Source organism: Nicotiana tabacum, chromosome 23, assembly GCF_000715075.1.
Source record: "Nicotiana tabacum cultivar K326 chromosome 23, ASM71507v2, whole genome shotgun sequence".
Classification (NCBI taxonomy): Eukaryota; Viridiplantae; Streptophyta; class Magnoliopsida; order Solanales; family Solanaceae; genus Nicotiana; species Nicotiana tabacum.
The window spans coordinates 114,912,048-114,932,527 of record NC_134102.1 but is presented as its reverse complement, the minus strand read 5'-3'; the positions used below and the strand labels follow the sequence as shown (position 1 = coordinate 114,932,527).

The window sequence follows — 20,480 nt, the reverse complement described above, 5'->3', positions numbered from 1 at the left end:
GTGCAATAAACTTTAGATGGATTTGGTCAAATAGTGATAACAATATGCAATAATTGTTCCAAAAAGCATAAGCAATAATATAATATTTAATAACAATGAATAACAATAAATGGCATTTAAGTAAATAGGAGGATTGATTCACTCAATAAAAGATAAATTAGATGGTTGTTCCTCCAGTCAATAATGAGTGACAGACAAATCCTTGAATATTCGAGTTATTCTCAGATCTAATGAAAAATATTCGAGCTATTCTCGGATCTAATAAAAAAGTATGGAATAATATTGACAAGAATCTCAATGAAAATGTGTTGCTTGTATATTAGCAAGAGAGAGAGAGAGAGAGAGAGAGAGAGAGAGAATCTTTTTGTCAAAGTGTGTTCTTACAAATGAATATCGCAAGCCCTTATCATTGTCTCTCTTTTCTATTTATATGGGACATGTTCCTATGAAACCCTAACAGTACAAGCGTAGGGAATATCCAATAGAATATTACCTTTCAATATTCTATCTTATAAACTAGTCGTTACATTTCTATCAACGATACTCTACCTCGACCCTTATTGACATCTCGACCACGGCTCTCGCCGACTCTTCGACTATGGATCTTGTTTCTTCCTAGCCCATTTTGACTAACGACGACTCGAAAATTCCTTTTTTAGTATTATCTTGTCCCAAATATTATAAGGGCGAATTTTGACCCATACAGTTAGTCCATCCGCTCATTAAGGTCGTGCCCCCGTACGAGGTCGGTGAGCGGACAATGTCGTGCATAGTTGACAGGGATCGTGGTTGTGGAGATGGGACTACGTGGCTTTTTGTGGTCCGCATATTTTGAATTTATCGAATTGCTCGATAAATTATTTGGAGTTATCTGGACCATGAATAGAGGTGACACCATGGCCTCGTGCGTCATAATGACAAGAGGTATTCAAAACCGAACCGAAACCGAAAACCGAACCGCAAAAGTGGCTTAATGACTTATTGGTATCGGGTTAATGGTTTAACGGATGGGGAACGGATTGAATTTATTTTATTAACGGCTTATCGGTTTGGGGGCGGATTATTTAATTTTCTTAACGGATAATCCGTTAACCCGTTAAGAATATATATATATATATATATATATATATATATATATATATATATATATATATATATATATATATATATATATATATATATATATATATATATATATATATTTGTATTTCATCACCTTATTTGCTATATTAAAGTAATAAAAATACCTTTCACACTTTCACTTCCACTGACCATTGCCATCGTATTACTATTTACTCTATTAGACTGGAAACCCTATTCTTAATTTCTCTTAGAAACCCATATGCCAGCCCTCTCGCCTCTCCCTTTCGCTGTCTCGTATCTCCCTCTCGTCGTCAAGCCTCTCCCTCTCGCCATAGCCAGAGCAGTAGATGTAAGTTTCCATTAAGGCTATTTGAATAGGTTTGATGCTCATAACAATGAATGAAGCACTTATGTGGACCGATGACCGATATTTCTTACATGCAGCTCAACCATAAGTGGAAGCTTATGTGTATGGGGGAAGACCCTGCTATTGATATTTGGATGGCCGATGTGACTACTCCTTCCTTGTTTCTTATAAATTTAGCTTACCTCCATTAGTTTGTGCTTTTTGTAGATTTATGTTAATCATCATGCTTTTTGTAGATCTATGTTAATCATTAGCCGATTCTTGACTGCAAAGAATATACCTTTTCCCATCTTACTTGTTACTTAATTTGCGTATTAGTTTTATTACATTAGAATTGCATATTTGATTTTTGACTTTTCCATTACTTATTAGTGATTTTTTTCTGTATTCCTGAATATTTATGTTTTTCCTATTTGAACAAAGCTTGGTTTGAGTCTTTTAGTTGAGGATTTTATCTCTTTTAGCTCATTGCCAATCGTTTTGTTCAATAACTTAACTTTCATTTATTTAGTTGATATAAGCAAGATCTTTAACTGAATTTCCTCAAACTAACTAATGTTTCTGTCTTAATTTGATCTTGTGTCTTTCTGCAGATTAGTTCCTTAATCTGTATCATTAACTTCTAAGTTGGTGCAAGCTCTAGTGTGTCTTCAAGATTGGCTTCGAAATAAAAAATTAAAATAACATGTTAGTGTTGAGGAAGATCTTGATAAAATCGAGCATCTTGAACAAGGTAATAATATTGTTACTTTATTTGTTGTATATAAGTGTTGTGGATATGCTTATATTTATCGCACAACTCATTATTTTAATTTTTTTTCTTCAGATTTAGCTAGCGATGGAAAAGACCCTTCAGCAATTGACATGTAGTGTTAATATATCTGGTAAGAATTCAAATTATGGATGTGCATCGGTTCTGTTACATTATAGAAATTTTGATTTTTGATCATTTCCCATGCCCCGGTCTGTAGCACTGGATTTGTGTTTTGCTGACTCTCTTTGGATGGCTACCTGTTATTGTCTATGTTGTTTATGTCCTCACAAAGTGATCAGTCATCTTCCTTCCCTATGGTAATTCTTCTCAAATTTCATACAATATACTACTAGTATTTAGGCAAAATGCAGAATAGTATATGATTCCTTTTCTTTGACCCAATATACTGCAAAAGAAATTGAAAAAGCAAGATAGTGCCTTGCAGGTACAAGGGTGGCCTTTCAGTTTAGAGCTTTGTGAAGTTGTTTGACAAGGAAATTAGTTAAGTTTCTTACAAGTGATTTCAAGTTTCTTCCTCTGTTATTGAAGGGATCACCGGAAAAATAAAAATCTGAGCATTAATGCATTATGCACGTGAAAGGATATTGTAACCGAGATTTGCTTTATACTTATGGTGTCTCTGTGATTTGCTTTATGACTACTTTGGACAGTGCTTAGTTAAAGCCACTCAAATGCTTTATGCTAATTAACACTTTGTTGTATTCTGACTTAAGACACAAAACTAATGTGATTTTACTGTAATTATCTTCTTAGAACATTCACAAGGTTCTACACAACTTTTATGAATTGTAATTCTATCATTCTGTGAACAAGACCAACAAACTAGCTAGTTGAACGGTATACTTGGTGTTTCCAGTAGCCCTTTTATTTAATTTTAGTTCGGTCTCATAATAAAAGTAGTCAGTCCAAACAGGTTTTTTATTATCGGGTGGCTCGATAACCGCCCGATAATTGCTAAACCGATACCAATCTACCTGATATCTTATCTGGTGGCTAGCGAATTAATACATTTAAAAGTCGATAATCGATAAGCCAAGCCGTTAAGAGTAAATAACCGCCCGATTCGTCCGATAAGCAGCCCTAATAATTATGCCATTTCCCGATGCATTGCATCGATTCAGGTGAAGCTCTTGATTGGCTTTGTCGGTTCGATTTTCGTGCTAATTATGTCCCATATTATTTCGATAATGGTACCTCCTAAACTTATAAATAGGGGAAGCTTTTCCGATTTTGGAACTTTTCAAACTCTTTCTTTTCCGCTATCACCAACTTGCCTTACTTACTTTGCAGAGCACTCCTTTTCTTCAATTTCTGAGGCTTATCATGTTCTTCATTCTTCTTCTTCTTTCGAAACCCTATGAGTAGGGTGTTCCTGCCACTGCTGACAACGAAGCCTTCCCATTGGTGGAAGATATAATTCCACGCAACCCCGATTCGCGATCTAATTTCACCAAGTCCCCTGACGCCGAACCTAGGGCTTTTCGATTAGTGATGACGATGAAAGAATTAGAAGAGCTCAGGGCTAAATTCAATATTCCTAATCATGTTGAGTTGATTCCGGTAGGTGTGGGACGCTGTGATGACTCACCATCCTAGGTAATGTGCCTTCTACGCCTGCCCGTTCCAAGTTGGCTACATTCTTCCTCTTCTTCCATTGGCGGAGGAATTCTACCGTTATTACGGTGTTTTCCTATCTCATCTCGCGCCGTATGTTTACAAACTTATCCGGAAGCTCACCAAATTTGTCGAGCTGGTCAGGGTCAAACTAACGCTTCGATATTTGATACATCTCTTCGCCCCTAGCTTTTATAGGGGCGATGGTAAATATTCGCCATCAAGGGGTAAATATTTGGTGGTGAAGACAGATGACAAGGCCAAACGCCAATTCTGGTTCAATTTCTTCTTTGTCAAGGCCGAAGACGTAGTGGCCAATGTCAACGGTTTCCCCGAGACTTGGAATTATACTCATAAATATTCGACCTCCTTGTAGATACTTGATTTTTTCCTTGTGCCCGACCATGGGTTTCAACTTCACGTCCCTTATTTGTGTAGCCAAGACTACGCATGTTCCTTCGATCGCCGACAATTCCGATTGGGTTGGTCGACTTCTTCCTCATATTGCAGGGATTTGTGAGTGGTCGAGTTTTTTGAAGAACTTTTGACTTGCTCCCCTCTCGACTAGTAAGTTCCTCTTATTATTGGCATCATGGGTTTCTTTCTCTTTCGTTCACCTTTGCCAACTTTCCTCTCTCCTCGTATATTTATCAGCTTCGACCAGGGGGTCTTCAAGGAGGTCTAAAGCTTCCGCACCTGCCTTCCGTAAGATAAAGGTTGTTGTGTCTTCGGCGCCCACACCTTCGATGACTGCGGCCAATTCTGCCCACTCCTCGGTCTCTCCTGTTGTTGTGCCGGTGTTTCTTCTTTAGCCATGGAGACTTCAGTCGTAGAGCCTTCGACTTCTCCCTTGTACCCTCTCATAGATGAAGAAGAGGAGTTGTTGCCGGGCGATGAGGACTTGATGCCTTGTAAGAGGAGGGTCGTGGGCGATAGGTTGGTGGCTGTTAATGTAGGAGATTGCGGCTTTAGCCTTCGGGAGATAGTCACAGTGATTATCAGGGAGAGCCCAAAGTCTAGTCCTAAGGCCGTTGGCTTAGAGGATATGGATATACGTCCCATTGAGCATGTGGTCGACGACATGGTGGGAGAAAGTGGCCCTATTCTTCCAGGACGCGATGAGGGCTCATCTTCTGGTGTTACAGCGGATGCACCTCCTTCGGCGAGCAATGAAGGCAAGGCCGTCGCTGAGGAGGATGTCGGATCTGATTCTGATATGGACGCAGAAGAGCTAAGGATAATTGACGAAGGTCTTACTCAGGTCGAGGTGAGGTTGGAGGGGGGAATCGAGAACAATTACGATGGAAGAGCTGGAGAAGGCTGAGGCGGCGCGGTTGGAGGCTCTGAATAAGGCTGAGTCCATTGAGGTGGTGATTCGAGCTCTCAGTTCTGAATGGGAGAATGACTTAATGACAGCCAAGCTCAAGGAAGAACGACTTGATGAAAGGATGGGGGAGTTGGAAAGAGAGACCTATGTTCTCCATGATCTAGTGGTTGCTTTGGAGGCTGAGAAGGCCCAATTACTGGCACAGCCGTCCTCTTCCCGTACTTCAGATTTTCCCAATGTTTCTCGGGATTTATATGAGTAATGGATTTATGTCTAGATTTGCATGTGGCGGGGTCCATCTCTGATCCTGCCCTTGAAGGTGTTCGTGTGAAGGCTCGCAAGGCTTGACTGGCTTGTGGGTATGATCATGCTACGCCTGAGGTCGGCGAATGTGATGACGAAGGTGTAGATCAACTTGAGGAGGCTGCCTGGTATGATACCGCATATATCCAGAGGGCGAAGGCGATGGTGGTGAGGGAGATCAAGATGGCGAGGGTGTCAGTGGCCGAGGCGGTGGGGAGCAGAAGATCATGATGCTGGTGATCAGTAGTTTTTCTTCTCTTTTTTGTAAACTATTGTGTATGTTTGGCGACATCTTCATGAGCCTTTGTAAAAAATATTTTTTAAGTATGTCATGCCAAAGTTGCTCTCTGCATATGCTTCTTTCATGTGGTTTACTTTCTGTACTTGTATGTTTTTTGCTTTCGTTGTTTGGCTGCCTTTGCACTCTTTTTTTTTTGCGTTGAAAAATAGCCAAGGTCGTCGACTTGTTTAGTCGTGACCCTTCATTAAGCTGCCGAAAACCGATAGTTGTTTGTTCGAGAAAAGTCGAACATAACCTGAGTTTAATTATGGCCGAGGGCCGGTAGGTGTTAGTTCGAGTGAGGTCAAACATAACTTGAATTTAACTATGGTCGAGGGCCAGTGGGTGTTAGGTCGAGCGAGGTCGAACATAACCTGAATTTAATTATGGTCGAGGGCCGGTAGTAAATTTCGAACAAGGTCGAACATAACCTGAATTTAATCATGGCTGAGGGCCGGTAGGTGTTAGTTCGAACAAGGTCGAACATAACATGAACTTAAGAAAGATGTTCTGATAAATGTAACGTTTATTGCTTTGACATTATTGCTTTTGTTACATACTTGGAGAAATTTACAAATTTTTGGGTGTTGGCTGGTATTCGAGTCCTAGTCCTAGTCTATTTAGTCCTTTCATTGGTTGATCTGGAGAATAGTGAGAGGGAGATCAATGAAATAGTAACCACGGCCCTTCCTTTGTGTACTTCGACTCGAAATATTCCCTTCGTCGCCTCATTAAAAAACTCCTTGAGAAAACCCAAATGGAACAAAACTCAAGTGAGGGAAAAAAAAGAGTACGGCTTGGGGGACGCTTCTTCTCTCATAAGTTGAAGTATTTGAGGTAGCTAATATTCCAATTGTTTGGTAGTAGCTTTCCTTTCATTGTTTCTAGTTGGAACGAACCCTTGGTTGCTTCAGCTATGATTTTATATGGGCCCTCCCAATTTGTTCCTAGCTTGCCTTATCTGGGATCTTTGCTCGCTTGAGTTTTAGCTTTCAGTACGCAGTCCCCGACTTTGAGTTTCCTGGCCTTTGCTTTCTTGTTGTAATAACGTTCTGCTTGTTGCTTTTGGGTGACCATTCTTATTTAAGCCATATCTCTTCGTTCGTCGACTTCGTCGAGTTCCTGCCTTCTGCTCTCGTCATTACTTGCGTCGATATCATAGGAGTACCTTAGGCTTGGTTCTCCGACCTTGACTGGTATTACTGCCTCGGTCCCGTATACCAAAGAGTAGGGCATCTCTCCTATGCTCATTTTCGGAGTTGTTCGGTAGGCCCACAATACTTTTGGTAGTACTTTCGGCCACAGTCCCTTGGCGATCTCAAGCTTCTTCTTCATGATGTTTAGTATTTATTTGTTGGAAGACTCTGCTTTCCCATTGCCAGCAGGGTGGTACGGGGTTGAGAGTATTCTTTTGATATTCCATATCTCGAAAAATTTGGCGGTTCTCTTTCTCGTGAACTGAGTACGTTGTCACAACTGATTTCTTTGGGGAGGCCGAATCGGCATATGATATTTCTCCATAAAAAAGTGATTAATTTATGTTCCCATATTTAGGTGAATGCTCCTGCTTCTACCCACTTAGAGAAATAGTCAGTTAAAACCAAAAGGAATCGTACGTTACCTTGCCCTGCCGGGAGGGGGTCCACGATGTTCATTCCCCATTTGATAAATGGCCAAGGTGAGGTGACCGAGTGGAGGTGTTTGCCCTCTTGGTGAATCATTGGGGCGTACTTCTGGCTTTGCTCGCATCTCTTCACAAAATCTGTGTCCTCATTTTTCATGGTGGGCCAGTAATATCCCGCCCGTATGAGGCATCTGACCAGTGTTCGGTTGCCGGAATGAGCCCTGCAATGGCCTTCGTGGATTTCTTCAAGGACACGCCGAGTTTGGTTTGGTCCCAGGCAATTCATTAAAAGGCCGCCGTAAGTTCTCTTATACAAGTCGTTATGGAGGATATTGTATTTGGATGCTTGCATTCTCAGTTTCTTAGCCTCTTTTTATCGCATGGGAGTATGTCGTCCTGCAAGTATGTGATAATACGATTGCGCTAGTCCCAAGTTAAGTTAATGGTTCTTACATCGATTTGACTAGCGAGGAGTTGAGGAGATGGACCACATTTTTGTCTCCGGTTGTGATGCTTTTGGTGGCTGTGGCTAGTTTAGCGAGGTCATCTGCGGCGTTCTATGCTCGTGGAATTTGGTCGAGCTGACATTCGTCAAACTCTGGCAGCAGCTTGCAGATTTCGGTCAGGTACTTTTGCAATCTTTATTCCTTGGTTTGGAAAGTCCTTGTGACTTGGTTGACTACGAGCTGGGAATCACAGTGTAATTTTAACCATTTTGCCCCATACTTGATCGCTAGTCTCAATCATGCAATGATGGCCTTATACTCGGCCTTGTTGTTAGTCATATCTAGGCACCTTATGGACTGGCAAATTACTTTGCCTGTTGGGACTTTGAGTACGAGTCCCAGCCCGGACCTCGATGCGTTGGATGCACCATCGGTGTATAGGACCAAAAGGTCTTGTGTTTGGGGGGAAGTTTGGACAGCTTCCCTTTCGACTTCAGGTATTACTTTTGTGCTGAAGTCGACGACAAAGTCAGAGAGCACTTGTGACTTTATCACCGTTCATAACTGGTACATGATATTTTGCTCGCTTAGATTGATAACCCATTTGCCCATCCTTCCCGATAGCTTGGGTTTATGTAAAATTCTTCTTAGGGGGAAAGTGGTGACGACCGAGATGGGGTGACATTGGAAATATGGTCTAAGCTTTCGTGAAGCTACGACTAAGGCCAAAGCTAGTTTCTCGAGGTATGGGTACCTTGTCTCAGCATCGAGTAGTGTTTTGCTAATATATTAGATAGGAGATTACGTACCTTTGTTTTCTCAAATTAGGACTGCGCTTACAGTTACCTCGGACACAACTAGATAAACGAGGAGACGCTCCCCCTAATCTGGTTTTGAAAGCATGGGCAACGATGACAAGTATACCTTTAGTTCCCTCTGAGCCTAGACGCACTCTGAAGTCCACTAGAGACTGTTATCTTTCTTAAGTACGCCAAAGAATTTATGGAACCTATCTGACGATCGTGATATGAACCTGGATAGGGCGGCGATGCGACCAGTCAACCTTTGGACCTATTTTTTGGTGGTCAAGAGTTCGGGTATCCCCTCGATGGCTTTGATTTGGTCAGGGTTGACCTCGACCCCTCGTTGTGATACCAGGAAACCTAGGAACTTTCCTGAGGATACGCTGAATGCAACTTTTCCGGGTTCAGTTTCATTTTGTACCGTCTAAGTATGTCGAGTTCTTTCATATGGTCGACGTGATCTTCTCCCCTTTTGGACTTGACCAGCATGTCAGCTATATATACTTCCATTGTTTTACCGCGATGGTCCTTGAACATCCTTGTCACCAACCTTTGATAAGTCGCCCTCGCGTTCTTTAGTCCAAAGGGCATGATCCTGTAGCAATACGTTCCTTGGTGGGTGATAAACGTGGTTTTTTCCTGATCTTCCTCTTCCATGAAGATCTAGTTATAGCCCGAGTAAGCGTCCAAGAAGCTTAGTAGCTCATGCCTGGCTATTGCATCAATGAGTTGGTCGATATGAGGCAGTGGGAACAAATCCTTTGTGCGTGCTTTGTTTAAGTCTGTTAAGTCCATGCACATCTGCCATTTCCCATTATTCTTTTTAACCATTACTATGTTGGCGAACCACTTGGGGTACTTCGACTTCCTGATGGAACCATTTTCTAATAGTTTTTTCACCTCCTCGTGCACTACGTCATTGATTGTAGGATTGAATTTGCGCCTGACCTGCCTCACCGAATGGTGGATGGGGTCGACGTTTAATTTGTGTATGGCGATTTCCTTTGGGATGCCCGGCATATCTGCATGGCTGAAAGCAAACAAATCCGTGTTAGCTTTTAAGAATTGACTGAATTTGGGCATGTGGCAACGATTTGTTTTGCAACGGTTCCATAACTGTTGCGATAGAATGTCTATAGCAACGTTTTTAACCGTTGCATAAGAATCTTTAAGATATTAAGATACTTTTCATATAAACCATTGCATTACTATAATAACCGTTGCTGTAGAGAAATCTATTGCAATGATGTTTTATAACCGCTGCAATAGATATATCTAGGGCAACTATTCCGTGTTTTTTCCCTATTGCAATGTTTTTCAATTCCCTTCTAATTTTCCCCAAAACAGAACTTCTTTTAAGCGTCTCTTTTTCCAGTTTTTTATTTCACTTTGTATGATTTGCCAAATATACTTAAACACACATATAACATTTCTCAATATAACCCATCGAATCCTTCTAAAAAACACATCAAACAACTTCTAGAAACCCTCCCATCGAGTAAAGGCACAATGCCGACCCAGTTCTTATTGAGCAAAGGGAGATCTCGTATCTAGATTTAGCAAAGGGAGATCGCAGATCCATATTTCATCGATTAAATCCAGAACGTCGATTATATTTCATTTTCAAGATTCTTTGGCCTAGACTTCATCTCCTATTTTTGGTCCAAAACGAGAATCTATAACTTGTAATCAGTCCTTTACACCAACAATCATCATATAAAATCAATTGTAGAATCCCCAAATTCATCTTAAACCAACTCTTCAGCAACTGTAGTTTGAAGTCATGGAGATTTAGAGACGTGTTATCAAAACTAGGGTTTGCAGATTTATCGAGATCCCTGGTAGGTCAAAGTATTTGGTAAATTTTACTCAATTCAAGGTCCGTTTTGTCACGCCCCGAACCTAGGGGCGAGACCGGCACCCGGTGCCTCACCTAACCTAGCATACCAACTTGCGACTAAGGGACTCTAAATATATAATGTCATAACTTGTCCACGGGCCACATTGCAAGACACTTTACGAAGCAAAATATAAAACTGAACGAAAACTAGCACTGACTAAACATCAATAAAAAGTTGGGCTGACAAGGCCGTCACAACTACTACAGCTAACAAACCTACAAAATATACATACCAGGCCTACAAGCCCAACATACTGCACTAGCTGACAGGATATGTCTACAAGCCTCTACTGATGGATGTATTGTGATCGGAACAGGGGCCCGACCTACCCATAACATATATACATACATACAGAAGATGTACACAAAACCCTAGACCCGACAACTCCGAAGGACGTAGAGCTTATCGATCAGGCTGAACACAGGAAACACCTACTGAGGAGGTCTACATGTATGTCTGTCTGAACCTGCACGCATGAAATGCAGCGTCCCCAGAAAAATGACGTCGTACGAAATAATGTACCGAGTATGTAAGGCAATAACATAATTGAAAGCTGAAACTGAACTGATAATATAATAACTGAAAGTAACTAGGAGTCAAAGATGATCTGGAGATATACCTACCTATTGATACTAATTCAACTCCTTCAATATAGTAAGTAAAATAAATGTTCGGCCCTATAAGGCTCGGTACATATAACTGCTCGGCCGTAGTAGGCTCCCTCATAGGCGCTCCACCACACTAGGCTATGTATCTCGTCCATCTTGGGCTCGCTCATAGGCGCTCGTCCATAGTAGGCTCGGTATATAACTTATCATCTGATAAGAGGTTGCCCAATAGGGGCTTGCCCATAGATTATAGCTTGATGGTGGTGAAAATATTGTAATACTCTGTGTGTATATGTATATATAGACAATCTGATCTCTTGACTGGAAGAAAATAATACTTAACTGGATATAAAGTCCCGATAAGGGAGAATACTGTAACTTATGAGACTAGGATAATGTGAATAAATTCATGAATACGAATTTCTCATTATGTCTCATTGTCAAACATATGTAGTTACGGGATCATGCCAAAATGAAGGAAAGGTTTAGCCTTAACATACCTTATAACAATCTTTCCAATCACCAAGTTTAACTCGCCTCTTCGCACCTTAATCTACAACAACGATAATAATACTATCATTAAGTTACGAAATGTACAACTATGGCACAACGAACGACAAGCTTATTTTGTATTAAAACGGGCAGTATAATCCCTACTTCTCCAAATTCAAGATAACACCAACAACACCAAAAAAATAACAATAATAACATACATACATTATTTTCCAACCTTATATATACCACAAAATACTACAAAATATCCCAACATACCCAATCTCTTCATATACAAAACGACCACTATAGTAGTGTCAAACAACCCGAAAATCATACGACGAACGACCAGCCCACCACCCTGAATTTATGTGGTATTTCTCCACACCCTTCCTACTCCAAAACTCCACAAAACAGTAGTAAAATACGCAGCCCAACAGTAACACAAAATAGTCCACTACAAGTGAATAACTCAAACTCACGGCTTCCGATCACCGTCCTGTGAGTTCTTACAAATATAGAACGGCTTACTATGCATTTACAGCAGAAAAAAATGGATGAAAGAGAGCAGTAAACTTACCTTATTTTCTGGATAGCTCAGCTCCTATATTGGGTCTTCAAACTCTAAGTTTTACCTCCAATTAGAACTTGAAAGGGAGAGAAAATCAATTGGGGTTTGTGGGAAATAATTGGGAGGCGTTTTGCAGAACTTATGTCTGGTTATTATGCCCTATTATCAGTCTAATATAAGGAGGAGATGGGCCTTTAAACATGCTTCTTTGGACGTCCCGAACTGGCCATATTTGGACTCTCATTTAAGCAAGTAGGTGACAATCTGCGCAGTCTCGCAAAACTGCCCATATCTCTCTACTCTGATATCGTATTGACAAATGGTTTAAGTTAGAAACTAGACTCATAGATATTCAATTTTATGGTTGTAAAATCCCATAACTCTAAGTATATTAAGAGAAAATCTCAGTTACATTCGACCCAAAGTTTCAATAAAACTTATGAACGTAACTTGTGATGACTTTCATCGACTTTTGTTCCATCACTCGCTTGAATTCAAAACATAACACCTGACTATTATACGACTATCATAACTCATAACATAACCACCGTATAATGTTAAGCACCCTAGTCTCACCCCAAAAGTACATGTTATAAAATTCCCAACTTGTCGACCTTCGACGAAACATTATTTTCTTCAATTCCTTTAGCTTCTGAACCTTCCAACCCTCTTTGTACTTGTTGTTCATGATCTTCAATATTTGTAACCTCCAAGGTAACATTATTAACTTACTTTATATATTTTCAAAGATGATCTCATTTTTGGTCCTACATTAGTTTGCTCACGACGTAGTTTTACGTACGAAAATATAAGGTGTAACATCATTCCCCCCTTGGGAACATTTGTCCTCAAATTTTTACTCTTAGAGACTTTGGAAAAGTTTTTGCCAGAGTCTCCTCCGTACACTAGACTAAAACCAACCTGCACGCAGCTAGAAAACATACTATGCATACCACACATGGCCGATGTCTATAAATAGAAACATATTTCCTAACACAGTCGTAAATCATAAATACTGAAAGTCAGGAAATAAGAGCTTACCTGATGACCTACTAGCCTGAATAGAGTTGTGTTTTAGCATCCCATCTCGAGCCATATCTTCAGTTTGAAATAGGTGGGGGTATTTAGACTTCATTTCTTCCTATGCTTCCCATGTCATCTCTTCCACATTCTTGCTTCTCCATAAAACCTTCACGGAGGCTACCTCTATATTTTATAGCTTGCGGATTTGTCGGTCTAGGATGACGACTGGAATTTCCTCGTATGACAAGACCTCCATAATCTGTACATCATCCGTGGGCACCACTCTGGTAGGATCACCAATGCACTTCCGTAGCATAGATACGTGAAAACCCGGATGGACTGACTCCAATTCTAAGGGCAATTCTAACTCATAAGCTACTTGGACCACTCTCCGAATCATCCTATAAGGCCCAATATACCATGGGATAAGCTTTCCTTTCTTGCCAAACCTCATCATGCCCTTCATATGGGATACCTTTAAGAATACCCAGTCATTAACCTCGAACTCTAAGTCTCGTCGTCGCACATCAGAATATGACTTCTCACAACTCTGAGCTGACAACAGTCGCTCCCGGATAAGTTTCACTTTCTCTACGGCCTACTGAACCAGTTCTGGCCCATGTAACCCAGATTCTCCAACATCAAAACACCCTATAGGAGATCTACACTTACGCCCATACAAAGCCTCGTACAGAGCCATCTGGATACTGGAGTGGTAATTGTTATTATATGCAAACTCGATAAGAGGTAGATGTTCATCCCAACTTCTTTTAAAATCCAACACACATGCTCGTAACATATCCTTGAGCGTCTGAATTATGCGCTCGGCTAGTCCATCAGTCTGTGGATGAAACTTTGTGCTGAGATTCACCTGAGTCCCTATACCACTCTGAAATGACCTCCAAAAATGTGTTGTAAACTGGGCCTCACGGTCAGATATAATAGATACGGGTACTCCGTGTAGATGCATTATCTCCTTAATATATAACTTTGCATAATCTTCTGTTGCAGATGTAGATCTGACCAATAGGAAATGAGCTGATTGTGTGAGCCTATACACTATCATCCATATAGAATTGAACTTACGATGAGAACGAGGCAAACCCGTGACAAAGTCCATGTTTACCGCCTCTCATTTCCATGTCGGGATCTCTATAGTCTGCATTAGCCCTCCGGGCTTCTGATGCTCTACCTTCACCCGCTGGCAACTAGGACACTGGACGACAAACTCAGCAATGTTCTTCTTCATATCGTTCCACCAGTATACATCCTTAATGTCATGATACATCTTCGTCGACCCAGGATGAATGGAGTACCACAAATAATACGCCTCTGACATAATCCTGTCTCGTAGCCCTGCTATATTTGGAACACACAGACGACCCTTATATCTGAGAACCCCATCTCCCTTGAGCTCTAACAACGGCTTCTTCTTCTGTGGAACTTGCTCTCTCAACTCGACCAACTCTGGGTCCTCGTACTGCCTTTCCTTGACTTCAGCTATGTGAGATGATTTTGCAGTGTTTTGGAGTACAACTCCACCGTCGTCGGAATCTACTAACTGAACCCCCAAACAAACCAACTGATGAATCTCTCTAGTTAATTGTCTTCACTCGGCCTCTACATGTGCTAAGCTACCCATAGATCATTGACTTAAGTCATCTGCTACAACATTAACTTTCCCAGGGTGGTAGATAATGCTAACATCATAATCTTCCAATAACTCAAGTCATCGCCTCTGTCGCAAACTCTACTCTTTTTACTTGAAGATATATTGCAGGCTTTTATAATCTGTAAATACATCAACATGAACACCATATAAATAATGTCTCCATATCTTAAGTGCATGGACAACCGCAGCTAACTCGAGGTCGTGGGTTGGATAATTCTTCTCGTGCTTTCTTAACTTCCTTGAAGCATACGCAATTACCTTCCCATGTTGTATCAAGACACATCCTAACCCATCACCTGAGGCATCACAATACACGGCATAACCCTCTGGACCCTCTGGAAGTGTTAGAACTGGCGCTGACGTCAACTTATTCTTAAGCTCTTGGAAACTCCACTTGCAAGCCTCCGTCCACTGAAACTTAGTTGTTTTCTATGTCAACTTCGTTAATGGTGCCAAAAGGGAAGAAAAACTCTCTACAAACCTCCGGTAATATCCTACTAAGCCTAGAAAGCTACGAACCTCTGTCGGAGTGGTAGGTCTAAGCCAATATTTCACGGCCTCAATCTTCTGAGTGTCTACCTTTATACCTTCATCGGATACAATATGCCCCAAGAATGCTACAGACTTCAACCATAACTCATATTTAGAAAATTTAGCATACAACTTACGATCACGGAGGGTTTGGAGTACCGCTCGTGGGTGGTCTGCATGATCATCCTCTAAACTTGAATAAACTAGAATATCATCAATAAATACCATCACGAACAGATCTAAAAATGGTCGGAATTGGCTATTCATCAAGTCCACAAATACGGCGGGTGGATTTGTCAACCCGAAGGGCATGACAAGGAACTCGAAGTGGCCATATCGGGTTCTAAAGGCTATCTTCGGAATATCTTTCTCCCGGACTCTGACTTGGTGGTATCTCGACCTCAAATCTATCTGTGAAAAGAATCTAGCCCCCTACAACTGATCAAACAAGTCATCGATCCTTGGAAGTGGATACTTATTCTTAATAGTTACCTTGTTCAGCTACCTATAATCGATACACATCCTCAGCGAGCCGTCTTTCTTCCGCACAAACAGTACCGGTTCACCCCCAAGGTGAGGTACTAGGCCTGATGAAACCTTTCTCCAGCAAATCTTTTAACTGCTGCTTCAACTCCTTCAATTCGGTAGGTGCCATTCTATACGGAGGGATGGATATTGGTTGAGTTCCTGGAAGCAAATCGATGTTAAAAGAATACCTGGAAGCTCATTTGGAAATACATATGCATACTCTTTGCTGCGGGAATAGACTGAAGTTTAGGTATCTCAGCATCTAAATCTCTAACTCGCACAATATGATAAATGCACCCTTTTGCGATTATTTTCCTTGCCTTCAGATAGGAAATAAACCTACCTCTAAGTGTCTCTGTATTACCTACCCATTCAAGGACTGGCTCACCCGGAAAATGAAATCTGGTTGCGTTTTCTCGGCAATCAACTGTAGCATAGCAAGATGCCAACCAGTCCATGCCCATGATAGCATCAAAATCCATCATCTCTAGCTCAAATAGGTCGGCTGAGGTCTGACGATTACAAACTATCACCGTACAACCTCGGTAAACCCGTCTAGCAATAATCGGTTCTCCACCAGGTGTAGATACTGCAAAAGGATCACTTAGTATTTCAGGCACTATACCAAACTTTCCTGTGACAAATGGGGTAATATACGATAAAGTAGATCATGGGTCTATCAAGGCATAAGCATCATGAGAGCAAATGGTCAATATACCTGTCACAACGTCTGGTGAAGACTCCTGGTCCTGTCAACCCGCTAAAGCATAGATACGGTTCTGATTACCACCTGAACTGGAACCTCTACCTTGACCTCGACCTCTACCAGCCGAAGACTGAGACTCACGCCCTGAAGGATGCACATACATAGATGATCCTATTACTGAACTCGTTGGTTATGCCATACCCCCAGAATCTCTATTTGGGAAATCTCGCATCATATGCCCCGGACGCCCACATGTATAACAAGCATCAGAACCTGCTTAGCATTGGCGCAAGTGTCCTTTACCACAAATGTCACACCGCGGCAGAAATGACCATGTCTGCCTTGAACCTCGCTGTCATTGCAAATCCGATGCCCGTGAGCTCTTACCTGGTCCTGACTGAGTATAGAGGTCATACCTTAACCCTATAACTGAGGTGGCGGAGGCCTAGGTGGCCGTCCGAAGTACTGGGGCCTATAAGTACCTTGAGACTGCTCCTGAGACCTGGGAAATCTCATCTTCTTACGTTGCCCTTGCTCAATCCTCTCTGTACCCTGATGGCGACGCCTACCCCTTTCTATATTTTGAGCGAATGCCTGAATCCAGGAGATATCCATACTATCCTGCAATGTAGTGGTGGCACATGCCTCGGTCAACTCTGGCGCTAACCCTACTATAAACCTGTGGATCATGTCCCGCATAGTGGCAACTATAGATGGTGCATATCTGGCCAATTAGTCAAAATGGAGACTATACTCTCGAACACTCATATTGCCCTACTTGAGGGCTAGAAACTGATGGACCCGAGCCTGTCGGATCTCCCGCGGTAAGTACTGGTCAAGGAAGGCATCTGAAAAATTCTCCCAACTAGCTGGAGGTGCATCACGTGCCATGGACCTCTCCCATCCCTCGTACCAAAGAATGGCTATATTTCGGAGCCGAAAAGTTACTAGCTCAACTGCCTCTTTCTTTGTGGCATGCATAACCCAAAAGATCCTATGAAGCTGATCTATGAAATCCTGCGGGTCCTCCCTCTGATCTATCCCATGAACTCTGGGGGACTCAAAGCAATAAACTCTCAGACCCTTGAACTTCCAGACCCCTTAGAAGATCCTGCACTAGCTGATGCCCTAGCTTGTTGCTGGGTAGCTACCAACTGTGTCAACAAATGCACCTCACTCCTCAAGTCTTGATCTGATGGAAGTGGAGGGGGAACTGGGTGTGTGATATCCCTAGGAATCTCCTTAGGTGGTGGAGGAGCCGGTAATGGCTGAGTAGGGGTTTTTCCCTGGGCCTCAGACTAGGACCCATCTACAGAGGGTACGCTGCTGGTCCTTTCACCTATTGTTGTATCTCCCCTCTAGCTAGCCGTAGTCTTCCTAGTCACCATCATTTGTGTATGCAACACCAATACGTAAGTTCAACTTAAATTTCCTATAACTCAGTTCTACATCACGATTTAGATTTGAAAGAAGGGTAACCAACTCCTAAATGCCCTGTAGTTCCCAGCTTATATAATGTGGTACACAACACATCTATAAAAAAGACCCTACTAGACATGGCTTGTAGACTCCCTAGGAGAGAACTGCTTTGATACCAAGTTTGTCACGCCTCGAACCTGGGGGCAAAAACTGGCACCCGGTGCCTCACCTAACCTAGCGTACCAACTTGCGACTAAGGGACTCTGAACATATAATGTCATAATTTGTCCATGGGGCCACATTGCAAGACACTTTACGAAGCAAATTATAAAATTGAACAGAAACTAGCGCTGACTAAACATCAATATAAAGCTGGGCCAACAAGGCCGTCATAACTTCTACAGCTGACAAAGCTAACAGGATATGTCTATAAGCCTCTACTGATGGATGTATTGTGATCGGAACAGGGCCCTGACCTACCCATAACATACATACATATATACAGAAGATGTACACAAAACCCTAGACCCGGAAACTCCAAAGTACGTGGAGTTTATCGATCAGGCTGAACTCGGAAAACACCTACTGAGAAGGTCTACATGTATGTCTATCTGAACCTGCACGCATGAAATGCAGCATCCCCAGAAAAAGGACGTCGGTACGAAATAATGTACCGAGTATGTAAGGCAATAACATAATTGAAAGTTGAAACTGAACTGATAATATAATAAATAAAAGTAACTGGGAGTCAAAAATAATCTGGAGATATACTTACCTATTGATACTAACTCAACTCATTCAATATAGTAAGTAAAATAAATGTTCGACCCTATAAGGCTCGGTACGTGTAACTGCTCGGTCGTAGTAAGCTCGCTCATAGGCGCTCGACCATACTAGGCTCTCTATCTCGGTTATCTTGGGCTTGCTCATAGGTGCTCGGCCATAATAGGCTCGGTATATAACTTACCATCTGATCAGAGGTTGCCCAATAGGGGCCTGCCCATCGATTATAGCTCGATGGTGGTGAAAATACTGTAATACTGTATATATATATATATAGACCCTCTACTCTCTTGACTGGAAGAAAATAATACTTAACTGAATATAAAGTCCCGATAAAGGAGAATATTGTAACTTCTGATACTAGGATAATGTGAATAAATCTATGAATACAAAATTCTCTTTATGTCTCATTGTCAAACATATGTAGTTACGGGATCATGCCAAAATGAAGGAAAGGTTTAGCCTTAACATACCTTACCACAATCTTTCCAATCATCAAGTTTAACTCGCCTCTTCGCACCTTAATCTACAACAATAATAATAATACTATCATTAAGTTACGAAAGGTACAACTATGGCACAATGAACGACAAGCTTATTTTGTATTAAAACGGGCAGCATCTCCCCTATAATCCCTACTTCCTCCAAATTTAAGATAACACCAACAACACCAAAAAAACAACAATAACAATATATATACATTATTTTCTAACCTTATATACACCACAAAATACTACAAAGCATCCCAACACACCCCTCTCTTCATACACAAAACGACCACCGTAGTAGTATCAAACAACCCGAAAATGTTACGACGAACTACCAGCCCACCATCCTGCATTTATGTGGTGTTTCTCCACACCCTTACTCCTCCAAAACTCCACAAAATAGTAGTAAAACACGCATCCCAATAGTAACAAAAAATAGTCCACAAAACAGTCTGCTATAAGTGAATAACTCGAACTCACGACTTCCGATCACCGTCCCGTGAGTTCTTACAAATATAGAATGACTTACTATGTATTTACAGCATAAAAAATGGATGAAAGAGATAATTAAACTTACCTTATTTTTTGTATAACTCAACTCCTATATTGGTTCTTCAAACTCTATGTTTTACCTCCAATTAGAACTTGAAAGGGAGAGAAAATCAAGTGGGGTTTGTGGAAAATTTTTGGGAGGATTTTTGCAGAGCTTATGTCTGGTTATTATGCGCTATTATCAGTTTAATATATGAAGGAGATAGGCCTTTAAACAGGCATCTTTGGACGACCCGAACTGGCCCATTTTTGGACTCTCATTTAAGCAAGTTGGTGACAGACTATGCAGTCTCGCAAAAATGCCCATATCTCTCTACTCCAACATCGTATTGACAAACGGTTTAATGCGTTAGAAACTAGACTCATAGATATTTAATTTTATGGGTGGAACACCCCATAACTCTAAGTATATTGGGAGAAAATCGCAGTTACATTCGACACAAAGTTGCAGTAAAACTTATGAACGTAACTTGTGATGACTTTCATCGACTTTTGTTCCACCACTAGATTGAATTCAAAACATAACATCCGACTATCATACGACTATCATAACTCATAAAATAACCTACTTAGCATGTTAAGCA

At 41.3% G+C, this 20,480-nt stretch overlaps 1 pseudogene; it reads left to right on the top strand.

Moving 5' to 3' along the window:
* Nucleotides 1-20,480, top strand: part of LOC142177339 (phosphatidylglycerophosphate phosphatase PTPMT2-like) — a 101,525-nt pseudogene that overhangs the window by 73,833 nt on the left and 7,212 nt on the right.